The sequence below is a fragment of the Equus asinus genome, chromosome 2 (genome assembly GCF_041296235.1).
Source record: "Equus asinus isolate D_3611 breed Donkey chromosome 2, EquAss-T2T_v2, whole genome shotgun sequence".
Lineage (NCBI taxonomy): Eukaryota > Metazoa > Chordata > Mammalia > Perissodactyla > Equidae > Equus > Equus asinus.
This window is the reverse complement of record NC_091791.1, coordinates 126,874,458-126,888,350: the sequence shown is the minus strand read 5'-3', so window position 1 is coordinate 126,888,350 and position 13,893 is coordinate 126,874,458.

Here is a 13,893-nt window from a genome sequence, read left to right as displayed (position 1 = left end):
TCCCTGCCTCAGGGCTCTCAGGACCTCAGGGGTGGAGCCTGACTCAGCAGTGCATGGGGCCTGTGCTCATCCACCACCCTACCCGCTCTGCACCACCTTCCCCTTCACCATCTGCCTTGTGGCCCGCTGCCTCAGTTCCCCAGGAGCTGGCTTCACGGAGCCCAGTCCTGGAGGTGAGTGTGTCTGCCTCCTGCTGGATGGGGTGGGAGCTCGAGGGCTGTGCTGAGTGCTGCATCCTCCCCCGAACACCTGACCATAATGGATGGTGGAGGTTCACCAGTGCCTCTCGGATGCAGGTGCCTCAGGACAAGTTAAATCTCCTGCACTTGTGTCTGAGGGTGTTCATAACCCGCTCTTTGGCTCCACCAACTCCAGGTAATTATGGTGACACTATCACCACTAATGAGGTGGTGCTTGTTAGACCCAGGAAACCCTGGATCTCGTGGGCAGATACATTCTAGCGCTCAGACAGAGTCTGTGACCTTTGCCCCCAGCCTTTCGCCAGCATCTGAGCAGCAAAATAGCTCCCTCCCCTCAACCTCGCTCAGCCGATGTGATTTCTCCACCTCCACTGTCCTCCTCTGGACGCGTTTCATCCTTGTCACTTTCAAATTGAGGCCCTGGTGTGGATCATGTTTCAGCTCATAATAGAACAGCCTCTCATCTCCTTGATCCTGAGCGCTATGTTCCTCCTGATCCCATTTGTCCGGTGGTTCTTAGCCCTGGCTGCACATTAGAATCACTTAAGAGATTTCTAATAATACTGGTGCCTGGCTTCCATCCCTAGAAGTTCGGGTGCGGTTGGTGGAGATCATTGCTACATATTTCATGTGTATACCCCCGGGGTTCTGGCTTGGCTTACAAGTTATGCAAAATAGGATTCAGAGGGAGAACCCTGAGCAGAAACCTTTGAGACCAGGCACCTGAGACAAGTCAGCTGTCTGAATGACCATGAATCAGACCAAGAGGTGTTTGTTTTCTCACTAAAGGAAGCACAGAAAATACAGATGCAGGAAGGCTGAGGGAAGGGATCATGTTTAGTGCTGAGAAGAGGGGGCCCTGTTCCCTCTATTGTGGGCCCCGGGGAGAGCAGGAACCCTGAGTTCCTGCCCTTGGTCAGACCCAGATGCCCAGGCTCTGGCGGAGTGAGGAAGGATGGGGCGCTGTGCATGACCGCTCAGTACAGGAAATGGGGGACCCTCCCCCCTCCTCCTCCCACTGCCTCCCTTTCTCCCCATCTCTCTTCCTTGTCGTCCCCAGGCCTCCAGATGTGCAGTCATGTGGCTGGTTCTGACTGCCTCCCTCCCTCCCTCCAGCATCGTGTTCCCCACAGAGGGAAGGACCATCTGTCCTGCTCCCTGCAGCCGTCAGTCTGTGCGTGTGTGCCAGGCTCACGGAAGCAACTTTCTCATCATCCTGCTTCCCGTGCCCCTCCCACCCCAACCTCAAAATGGCCTCCGACCCAGGATATCCTGGGGCCTCTACTATACTGCGGAGCTGCGGTATCCAGAGTGACAAGTACACAGCATCTCTCCTCTCCCACTGCCCCCACTGCCCTCCTGCAGGGCCTCTGGCCTCTTGTCCTTCCCCAGTCTCAAAACTTCCCTATCAGGAGTCTACCTACCTAGTGGCATCATTCACAGGCCATCAGGCTCCCTGGGTCCTGCTCTGAACCCTATTCTACTCCCTTCCTGTCTCTTATGTTTCAACATCTTCTCCAAAACACTTCCTGCAGAATGTGGCCCCCACTTGTGGGGTGTTGGGAGGAAGGACTGACAAACGTCTCTGGCAGCCACTGAACTGACATTTTGCCTTACTTGTTAAGATAATTTAGTGTAGTTGCTGCTAATGAATGAACACACTACTCTTTGTTCCTATAGCTTTTATAATTACTTTGAAGTCCATGTGTTCATTGAGGGCAACTTCAGTGAACATTCTGGAAACCTGAAGCTGGCCAGTTGCAGAGGGAGCTCAGCCTCCTTGGGTGACCACGCTGAGGGCCTTGGTGACACGGCCAGGGTGCTGATTTCCTTGGCATCTCTATCCATGCTGCCCTTCTGAGTGTCCGCCTGCCCGCCCGCTGCAGCTGGGAGGATCTGGGTCAGAGCGACAAGAGAATGCTGGCGGCAGGGATTCTGGACTGAGGGCCTTTGTGGGATAGGCTCTGCAGTGCTGAGAGAGGAGTGCGTTCTGCTCTATCTGGAGGATGGGTGACAAGGGAGAAGGGGGCAGAAGTTGCCCGTGCCACATTCAATCCCGTTTATGAGCCTTTGCTTAAGCTCTTCCTCCACGGGATCTGCCCTCTCTCTCCTCTGCCTGTGCAAATCGAACACGCCCCCTCCCGTGATTCCCGCAGATCTCTGACTGCACCTCAGGGCGTTTCACAGCCACGATAAAGCGCTGGCTCCTTCACTGTCCTCTGGGAGTCCGTCTCCTCCTCCGAGTAGGTCTGGATTCCCCGCCCAGCCCAAGGCACAGGGCAGTACGTTGCAGGCAGGGAAGTTCCCAAACCACAGTAATGCAGTCGCTGGGTGGAAAGGACTGAGGTTGAAGTTTACGTCGCGCTATTTGTGAAAAAAAGGATTTCTCAGAGAATGAATAATGTAAATAAGGCTGCCAAGGGGTGCTTAACCTATTTAAAGGAATAATCTATTTAAAAAATCTCTTAGAAGCCCCTGTTTACCCAGAAACAATTGATATGGTAATTGTAAGTCATTCTTTTTTTTTATTTACCAGAGAACGTTTCCTAAGCTCCTTTGGCTGACTCCCACACTCTGTGTGGGGAACGCTACCTGCTAACCCTTGGGGAGCTGGCACTGTGTCCTTGCAGGCCGCATCTGTAAAATGGGGTGAAGAGCACTACCCCCCTTCCCTGGTTGAATGAGATGGAGAGAGGTCGTCCAAAGGACAGAGGCTCCATGGGGCCACCTCATCTGCACTTAGGCAACGTGAATGGATGGGTCTGAGCAGATGGCGTCCGGCGCAGCCCAGGACAAAGGAGAGAGATTTGACCTGAGACCAATGGAGAGGGAACTGTCAGACTGACAGAGTGTGGGGGTGCAGAGGAGGATGGAAGCATGGGCAGGAGGATTGCTCATTGCTCAGCTGAAGATGGCAGTTGAAGGAGCCCTATGTACAAGGCGGAAGCAGCCATGGCCCCCTGGGTACCAGCACTGCAGATCAATGTAATCCCTCGGCCTGCAGATTGATTCTGCTTTCTCAGGCTTTAATTGGCTTGTTGGCTTTAGCTTGGGGAAGAGAAAGAAGCTCTTTCCCAAGGAAAGGAGCTGCATCAGAGGCAGCCATGGTCTCTCTGTCCCTGCCTCACCCCCATCGGAGGGATGATGGGGCAGCAGGCAGACACCATTCATACTCCCTCCCCAGGCCCCAGATGGGGCTCTCCCCGCCTGTTGGAGCAGGCGAGGAAGGCTGAGATGCTCCTGGGGATGGTTGTCTGGCCCTGTGCACCTGCTCTGGCTCTGCTGCTCCTGGTCTGATGTGGCCCTGGATGGGTGTGGGGGAGGGGAGGGAAGAGTAGATGAGGGAGTATGGAGAAGAGAGCAAAGGACAGCATCCACAGATCTGGAAACACAGAATGCCCAGGAACAGAACTCCTGGCCTCTTCTCCCCTGCACCATTGAGCTCAGAGTAGGGGAGCAATTGCCCAGCAACTGGGAGCAAACCTCTGAGGCGGGCCCTGCCCATAGCTCAATGCCATGTCCGTAGGACTCTGTTATATGGGGTTCAATCCAAGGACAGGAACATGGTATCTGAGCAGCCACCTCCTGCAAGGGGTGGGGCAGCCCAACAAAGTGGCCTTCTCCTCTTTGCAGCCCCCACACGGCCAGCCCTTCTGAGGGAGCAGATATTTCACTGGGGGCAGTGGTGGCAGCCGAGACCTTATGGGGATCTCTCCTCCCAGCCTCCTCAGCAGCCTCCTCTCTGCTCCTGTGGTTTTCCTAATAAACACCTTTAAAATATTTATGAAGGCAACTTCAATGAAGTAACATAACATTGCTTTAAAATGATTTTCTCCTTCTCATAGGTAGCTTCGGCGTAAACTCTGAGTCCCAAGCTCCTCAGGGCAGGCCCATCAGGTGAAGCCCCAGGGTGGGCACGGAGGGCTCTCCCTTAATGAGGATCCCTTCCCTCTCTTGGGGGGCCAGGCCTGGTGGTGGGTGAGGAGGTGTGACAGTTTGACAGGGCTTAGGGAGTGGACCCTGGAGGAAGGGGTCAAGGTAGTAGGGAGACCGGCCAAGGCTGTGGGAGAACTCCTGACATAGGAGGAGCTTGAAAACTGGAAGTTTCTCTGGAACCATGGACAGCACCTCCAAGCTCTGCCTCTCCGAGACTGAGAAGCCCAGCAGCTGGGAGCTGGGACTCCTGGGTCCATGCCCCACTTTGTTGATAGATTTGGGAAGGGCTGTGCTCTAGAAGGACGTAAGGGATGCCATGGGTTGGTGGGGAGGGGCCTGAACAGTTGCTGGCTGCTCAGCTACTCCCAGCAGCCCTGGTAGGAAGGGGTACAATAGTCCCACCTTGTGTGGGACTTCGGATCTCCTGCTGGTCCCGAGATTTGCCCGTCTGGCCTTTGAAACTCCAAGGAGCCCCACCTGTCCTCCTTCTTGCACATATCCCTGTGCTGCCTTCTCTTGTCAGCTGGGATGGCACCTTGTCCAACCTCTTCCTGGTGCAGCTGGGAAAATGGATGCTCCTCCTCACACCCCACCCCTCCCCAGGGTGGAAGGAAAGCCCTTGTCCATATCTATCTGGAATGCAGATGGAAAGGAGGCCCTGATGGAGAAATTGGAGGAGGGTTCCATCCTCACCCAGCTTATGCCCAGGAAAGTCTCTTTCTAACAAGAACTGTTTTCATCACCATTGCCTAAAGCCCGGAGCTGCTCTAATTACGTGTCAGGCTGGAATCTGACAGGAAGCATTTTAATTATTAATTTGAAGTGTGCTGAGCACCGGGACAGAGGAGGGCAGATTCCCTAAGCTCATCCATGCCCAGCCCTGTCTGTTGGGATCTCATTAGTGACACCTTGGCCTTCCAGGTCTCCCTCCCAGCCGGAGCCTCTTCCCTGCCAAGGCCCAGGATCTGCATCTCCCACTTCCCTGCCCTCCCTAAGCTCTCACTTTGCACGGCTTCTTGTTTTCCTTATTTCCCTAAGTCCTTCAGCACAGAGTCTACTGTTCCTACCATACAAACGGAGGAGACGGAGGCCCAGAGAGGACAGGGAGTCTGCCCCACGTCACAGCCTGCAACAACCACAGGCAGGGCAGAATCTTTGGGTTTTCCAATTCTGCTCCTCAGTCCTGGCCTGCCAATGGAGGTGGCCATCTGCACGACTGTGTCCCTTATTGCATCCCCTTGTCAGAGCCACATCATCTAAGGTGGCACACAAAGTTTTCTTTGATTTGTTTTGATTTGTTCTGATTTGATTTGTTGCATGCATCCGGCACTTGCAAGGAACCGTTTCCTTGCTCCATTTATACACAGGCATGGGCCGGCCCTTCTGGGTTCTGGGTCTGGACAGCTTATCCTGTCCCAGTGGGGTGGAGTCAGGGTCTGCCACGGACTGAGGACCTTTTACCTGTTGCCTCTTCTGTCCCCAACCAAGGGAGACTCATCCTTCGTTCATCGGTTGTTTTTTTAGATTTGACCCTCCGTACTGTCCTGTGCATCAAGGCTGTCCCTTTTGTCACATGTCATTGTTTCTGCATGACTGGATTCAGGGCCATGAAGCCTCAGACTAGGCAGCAGCCCGGGAGCTGCTGTGTGTGGCTCCCTGCAGACTTGCTTCTGTATCTGAAAAGACTTTTTGCTTTTCCTCTGAGCCTGAGTGTTTCATAAGGTCACAAGATGCTTCCCAGGCTTTCCTGGCTGAACCCCACCCTGGCTGATCCCTGTCCTTCCCAGGGCCTGCTTGCCTCTGCCTGCTTTCAAGGCTTGATGCTCAGGAAGTTGCTCTCAGCCTAGGGCCTCTGGCTCATCTCTTTTTGTGGTCTTCCTTTATGCTAGAGCCTGTGCTGTAGTTGGATGAAGAGGTCACAATCCACTAGGGGAGATGAACATTTATACAAATTTAATTTATGAGGAGCTGTGGAGTCCAGAGGAGGGAAGAAGGACCCTGGAGGAATTGTCGAAGGCTTCCCAAAGATGGTGACACTTGAACTGAGTCTTGAATGAGAGTTGGTATTTTAGTCACAGATAGGTGCACAAAACAGAAGCTACTGTATCTTAAGCAGAAGCAGGTTGAATACAGGGTAGTGGGTGCTTACAAAATCATTGGAAGGGCCAAAGTCACTCTGAGCCCTGACCCTGCTCACACACTGAGACTTGACCCTGCTCATGCACTGAGCCCTGATCCTGCTCTCACACTGGGTCCTGATCCTGCTCTCACACTGAGACCTGAGCCTGCTCACACACTGAACTCCAACCCTGCTCACATACTGAACTCAGACCCTGCTCACACACTGAGTCCTGACCCTGGTCATAGACTGAGCCGTGACTTTGCCCTAGACTGAGTCTTATCCTTAGTTCCCCCCTGAGCCCGAGCTCTGAAAGTAGACTAAGCCTGTTGGGCAGCTGAGCACTTATCTCATCCAAACATCCTAGGAATCCACTGATCACTGGGGCAATCAGGTGAAAGAGTGATTCACTCAATACAGCTGCTCTCTATTGCTACGACCGCAGCCCAGAGTTCACATATTAAAAAGGCAGAGAAGTGTCAGCTTCCTTGTGAAGGATGACTGGACAAGGCTTGTTTTGTCCCTGATGAATTAAGGAGGAAGAGGAGGAGGAGGAGGTGGGGGCGGAGAGGAAGCTGAGTTCCTATAACATGAAGCTGCCTTTTCCATAATGAAGGGGGATCTCTATAAACCTGGAGCTCCTCATAACCAGAAGGGGGCAGGGGAGCACATAGTGATAACCTGGAGCTAGGTGTGCTCTGCTGAGCCTCCAGGAGCAAGATCAGACCCTAGGCCCTCCACATGCAGTCACATGCAGGCAGGTCCTACTGAGTGCAAAGAGAGCTGAGGAGACCTGGTTAGCAGGGCAAGGCGAACCATCCCTCACTGGCCTCAACTGGCAGGGCACAGACAACGCTGGATGGATGCAGCAGGAGGCTACAAGTCAGTGGGGCAGCAGGCAGAGCCGGATCCTGGGAAAACAATCCATTTGTTTTGTCAGGTGGGTACAAGGTACTCACAACACAGGGGTGGCCCAAGGTAGTCAGAGATGAGGTGAATCTCCGCCTTGTGCTGGACGCTCCTCTCCCACCTTTCCCTTCTGGCTCCAGGGACCACGTGGGCCATGCCTCCTCCACCCAACCAACAATGCAGATTTCCTGTTTTGATTCCAATCTAGCAGGCCTCTGTCTTGTCCCTAAAGTCTCCAGGAGACAAGGGAGGTTTCTGCCTGCTATGAGGTGTGGTCTCTACTGGGTAGGGGAGATAAAACTTTCCTAACGGACAGCTTGTTAAAATCCCCAAGACACCGCTGGCTCTGGTGGGCCCACTTCCAGCAAAGCCGAAGGTCTCCTGGCTGTCTGGGGATGCTCTCCTCCGGCCCCACCTTCCTGCACTGCCTCTGTGATGACATAAGGGGCAGGTACTGTCCCTCTCTGGATGCTGGGAACTGCCGCAGGAATGTTCTGCTGGGACCTTACTGCTGAGCTTAGGACATTTCCTAGGGCCAGTGTGACAGACAGTCAGAGGGCCCTCGAGAAGGAGGAAGCATACATCGATGGTGCACATTCTGCCAGGCCCTGCACAGGGGCTTTACATGTATTTTGTCATCGAGTCGTCACAGCAGAGCTGTTGGGGAGTCTTATCATCCTTGAGAAAGAGAAGCTCCAAGAAATTAAGTAACTTGTGCAAAGTCACAACACTAGTAGGAGATGGAGCCTCAGTTCAGACCCAGGTCTCTCTGGCTCCAAAGCCTGTGACCTCACCCTGCATCACTTGTAGGACAGCCTCCTCCAGGCTGGCCTTGCCCACAGTTTGGTCCAAGGTGTGGGCAGCTTCAGAATCTGGCCATGGGTGTCAGCAGTCTTGAGCCTCAAGACCTGGATGGTACTCTGCTGGTCCTGGGCTGCCACAGATCCTGTTCTCTGCCACCTAAAGTTTTGGGGTGGGGTCTCTACCAGGGGTTGGAGCGCATTGGGGTAGGAATTATGGTCCTTTTGGGACCAGTCTGGGGCCTGGGCAGGGACTTGTCACTAGCCACCCCTTGCTCTCTGCTCTATTCCATATTGGAAACTCTCTGGACAATAGTGGGTGAGGTGAGGGTGCCCCGGGGGCAGCTGGAGCTCAGAAGCATGAGGTATGAAGAGCCTCTGAATCTGGGGTCTAGACAGCCCTGGTGGTCTCAGCTCAGAGTCTGGGCCATACATCCTTGTGGTCCAGTGCAGGAGCCTGAATACCGTGTTGCACAATTCCAGGGGCATCATTCCTGTGGTGTACTATTGAGAGCTGTGCTGAGGGGGCCATTCACATGGGATATAATGTGAATGGTGTCCCTGGAGATATGCAGTGGTCCCTGGCAGTGCTCTCAACACCCCCCAGTGAAGGAAGTTCTCATAGGGCTGGGGCAGGGGCAGAGGGTGCTAAGATCCTTGGCTTGCCAGGAGAGTGTCTGGAGGGGCTTTGAGGCAGCTTCCCAAGGCCACCAGAGTCGGGGAGCAGGGGATGAGGATGCTGATATATTTAACCAGACTTTGCTTGTCTGAAGCTTCACTGAGCCTTCAGAATGAACAAACCTTATGGGGCAAAGGCATTTGATTAAGCAAAAAGTCACTTCTCTGACATCTCACAATGTCCCATCCAACACTTGGACGGCGGCAATTACTTAGTGAATGAGTTATCTCTGTGGCTGCTGCTCCAGGGTTGAGGGAACAGCTACAAGGGCTATTTGGTTTGAAGATTCCTTTATTAAAAAGTGTGAAATCATCCCTCAGCCCTGCAACCATGCCTCTGAATTAGGAAACAAAGCAAAGCAAAACTGGGTAAGTGCCTCGGTACTTCCAGTGGTCGGCCACCTCAAAGAGTCCAGCAAAGTGCACTTCTTGTCCCTTCGCTCCCCAGACCCAGAAGGACACGCCCTCCCTCTGGGAAGACTTTGGGAGTCATGGGCCCCACTCTGGATCTGGAGGGGGTTCAAGTCCTGAGGGCAAAGGAGGGCTATTGAGGGCCTGGACAGGGGCGAGCAGCATATTCATTCAACATACATTCCCTGAGGATCTCCTGTGTGCCAAGCTGTGCCAGTTCCTGGGAGCACATTAATTATTCCTGCCCTCAAGGGGCTTGCCATCTGCTAGAGGAGACAGCTGTGTGGGAAAAAGAAACCTCAGGGTAATAATGAGGCTTGATGGAAGGTGTGTTTAAGACAGGCAGGGGCAGAAGAAAAGGAATGGCAGGATGACAGAAGAACTGGCGGCAGGTCTGATCAGCAGAGGACTCAGACTCATAGGCCCGGGGAAGCCACTGTAAATGAAGGCAGGCCACCAGGTGGGGTGGAGGGAGTGGGGTCTGGGGGCCTGGTGAGTGCCCACACCACCCGGAGGGGCCCTGCTGCTCAGCTCGTGCTAACTGTTTCCATGTGGAATACCAGCCCCGTATTATCAGATCTATCGTTTTTTTAAGACATATTTTCTAGAGCAAATTTGAGGTGATTTTTCCCAAGACTTGAAGTCTGTAATTTTATGTACAGTCCTCTTTAAAACCAAATAAAATTATATGTGGGAGGCAAAACAGGTGTGCAGGCCACCAATTTGCAACCTCTGGATGAGAGGAAGAGAAATGCTCGGGGAATCGGAGGGCGAGTAGGGTCAGCTTGACTTAAGGGGGTGGGAATGGGCTAGAGAAGTTCTCAGGGCCCCCGGGGCTTCCCTGACCTGCTCTTCCCCCCGCACTCCTGGGTCACCAATGACCTTTCCTTCCCCACCTCACCAAGGTGGACTCAGCCATCCCTACCTCCTTTGGGAAGCCTCCCACACTTAGTCTACTGCTCGGCTCAGGGAAAATTCTCCTTCCTCACGGAGGTCTCCTGGGAAGGCTCTACCACTGGCCACAAGGAGACCCCACAAAAATCAGGGCCTCAGCCTCTCTCCACAGCTCCTCCACAGGCTGTGCCTGGTAGCGACCCCACCTTGTCCTGTGTTCCTGGGGCTGGAGGACGGGTGGGGTAGAGTGAAGGGCAGGTGAGCTGGTGCCTGGAGACCGGGTTTCTGTGGTGCTTCTAAGATGGCAGCAGAGAGGAGCCCTGCTGGGTCCACCCTACCTATCGTCGCCCCAGCAGGAAGCTCTTGCCCTCTGCGTGTCCCAGCAGGGAGAGGAGAGGGAGCAGCCTGCTCAGGGAACTGAGAGCCGCAGGCAGGTGCGTGAGCTTGACTGTTCCTGGCAGGGAGTCAGGTCTAATCAGGCACAGTGCCTGGGTGTGGACAGCATCAGCCTGAGGTCACCCACCTCGGTCTCCTTGACAGGCACGGCTGGGGACAGGTAAAGTGGAGAGGTGGGTGGTGACGGCTGCTGGGCTCCCCTCTGTATTCGGGGTTCAGGGCAGACAGGTAGGCAGAGTCAGGTCTCATCAGGATCTCAGCTAGCTCACCTGGAATTGGATGATGTGCCCCCAGCATCCCAACCCCTGTTGGGGAGGGAGGAGAAAGGTTTGGTGAGGATGCGTCCTGCAGGAGGGATGTTTAACCTACTTGTAACACACATCGACTTTCAAGGGCTCTTTAGCATATCTCTTTTACTTACCAATGTGCTATTCTTATCTATTCATTACAGTGGGTCCGTATCACGATAGTCACTGCTGAGCTGTCTTAAATCTGTTCCCCTAGATTTTCCTGTCTTAGACTAGACAGGAAACCCAATTCCTTCTCCCTCAGTCAAGAGGCTGCAGTGGCTCTGAGGGAGCTAGCGGACTCTCTTGGCCCCGGTTGCAGTCGCTCTCATCTTTCCTATCTTGCACTAACGTGCACCCTCTGTTTCCGCAAGGCCTTTCTCTACTGTCCACTCTATGGCCACCCCAGCCATCTTTGTAAAGTTCCACTCACCCCAAACGCCCTTCATTTCCACGTCCGGGTGTCAAAATTCTACTTCATTGCAAACAAATACCATTTCAAATCCCTCCTCCTCCCAGAAGCCTTTCCTAGATACTCCAGTCCCTAACTAACACAGATTAAGCACAGAACGGAAGGGGCTGGGCATCAATGGGCTGAGGGCAGCCTGGTCTTCCAGGTTCTGCCGGAGATACGAGAAGGGAGAAAGGACACTTTGGACCTGGAGCTGTTTTGGGCTGGTCAGTGCCCAGACCCACAGGGACCCCGGGGTGGGTTCCAGGAGTCTGGCCTAATGCTCCCAGGGGCCAGAGGGCTGAGCTGAAGAAAGCAGAGCCTGAGGCCTGGTGAGTACGGGTCAGTTCTACGGAGCAAACTCCATGTTCTGGCAGTGCCTCCACTTGCAGGGGCTCCAGGTCCCCTCAAGCTAGGAGTGCAGGAAGCATGGTGAAGTCTAGATTCAGATCCTGTTCCTGCACTTAGGAGCTGGTGATTTGGGGCAGGATGCTACACCTCTCTGGGTCTGAGTCTTCTCTATGACTTGGAGGTTTGTTGTGAAGTAGATGAGACAGTTTATGTAAAGTGCCTAATGCATCAAATCATAGGAAGTCCATAAACAGTAGCTCTTACACAGTGTAAATGACAGCAACGTCAAACCCCCAGCTCCACCAAGTTCTTACTATGCCCCTTTGAACAAATTCCATGTTTGCTCATCAGCTCCTTCACCTATCAGATGAAGATTGTGTTTCATCCATTTATTCAATAAATAATTGTTGAGCAATCTCTTACGTACTGGGCACAACTAAACCTGTCATTTAGTGCACAGTGCCTGGAGTATACAGGGTGGTCAATAATTGTCAGTTTTCACACACCAGTCTCAGCTGCAGAATGGGAGATGGGTGTGGGGAGGGGAATTGGGACAGAGAAAGGGAACTCAGGAGGGGCAGAGGTGGAAGGCTGGGCCCACCTTGAATTCCCAGTTTCCCTTCCTCCCTTTTTCCCTTCCTTTGACATGGCCTCACTTTGTCTCTAAGGGTGGGGGATGGTGCTGGGGTCTCTGAATAGTTTGCCCCCCTTTCTGCCCTCTGGTCCCATCAGACCACTTCTGTAGACGCATCATCTGTCCATTGTCTATAAAATGGAGACAGTGATGCCTCCTCATTCACAGACCCTGGGAACACTGCAATGTGCCTGCCCCATTAAAGTGATGTCAGGCTGAGGAACCCTGTCCCCAGAAGGACAGCTCTCCTCACTAAGCTGGTCTCCTGCCTCATGTTCCTGGCTCCTTTCCCAGGGGTCACAGGCTGGACCTAATGCCATGACTGGCTTCCTAGCACTGAAACCCCACACTCCTCTGTTTTGGCTTTGTCCAGCCCCTAGCCACACCAGACCAGACCCTCACAGGGGAGTTGTGTGTATGTGTGTGTGCAAGCAACATGAGACCTGGCACATAGGAGGTCTGCAATAAAATCTGATTGAATGAATGCACAATGGAGGGCCCCTCTGCATACGGGGCTCATTCATTCAATCAACAAACGTTTATTGAACCCATAATCCATTGGTGCCAGGCTCTGTGTCAAGGGCCATGACATTCATGTTAACAGTAGCCAACCTCTCCAAATACTGAACTGCCTTCACAGGTTTCCTGTTCCTCACACCTCCGCCTGTGCAGGCCCCTCCGGCTTTCAGACCCGCCCCCCGCCCCCCCCCCCCCCCCCCGCCTTCCCTCACCTCCAGAGACCAAAGCACTGACCCCACCACGGATTTTTACTGCAGCAGATGTTTGAACGCCAAGTCACTGAGTTTGGGATTGAATCCTTGTGCCATAACCCATCCTGTGCCCTTGGGCAAATTATTTAACTTCTCAGAGCCTCAGTTTCCTCATCCTGAAAATAGGTATAAATAAAAGCACTCATCTCATATTTGCTGTGAGGAATAAATGAGATAAATCACACGCTTAGAACAATGGTCGGTGCATTGTGTGCTCTCGATGAGTGTGAGCTCTTTAGCACGACCACGACTCCTCTCTGTCACGAGCACCTGGCACCCTCGGCCTCCTCCACGGCACCGTTCGGCACGAGCCTGAGGACACAGTAGGTGGTCAGTGAAATAAGACTTCCTAGAAACAGGGAGGTCTCATGGGACATTTTGGGTGAGGAAACCCAGAAAAGGGCAAAAGCTTAAAGGTGTGGAAGAGCAGGGAGGGGCGGTACCTGGAGGAGCAGGCAGGTGTGCAGGACGGTCCCTGGGACGGCTACGGCCTCAGGGACACGGAGCTCACTACTCAGAAGCAGCGCATTCCGTGGCTCAACAGCTCTGACAGTCACAGTTTTTCCCCAGGTGGCCACGTTCCGTGTTTCAAGTTATAAAAAAGCCTTGGGGATCCCACCCCACTGTCAGTGAGGCCCAGACTGAGTGCGGCGTAATTATGAGGCGAGCCAAGTACTTTTTGGGCCTTCTGGAACCTACACCCTCTTCTCCCTCTTCCATGACACCCATGTGCCTCTGACCCATTGGAGGCAGGCAGCTGGGTGGTAGACCAGGGAACAACTGACGGACACTAGCCGCGACCACGCGCAAACACTCAGAGCCAGAGTGGGTGGTGGGGCTCCCAGGAGAGGCCCACGCCTCACCCACGGCTCCTTCGGGCATCCCTGGCTCTGGGACTCTGCTACAGTTTTTCCCCTGACTGTTGTAAAGAGGAGAGACTCTAAGTCTGAAAATAATCCTGCCGTTGGACAGGAAAAGCAAGTCTTGGAGGTAGAACTGGACGTCTTTCCTCAGAGCCGGGTATGTCCATACCCGAGCAGGGACTGCCCCGCCCCGC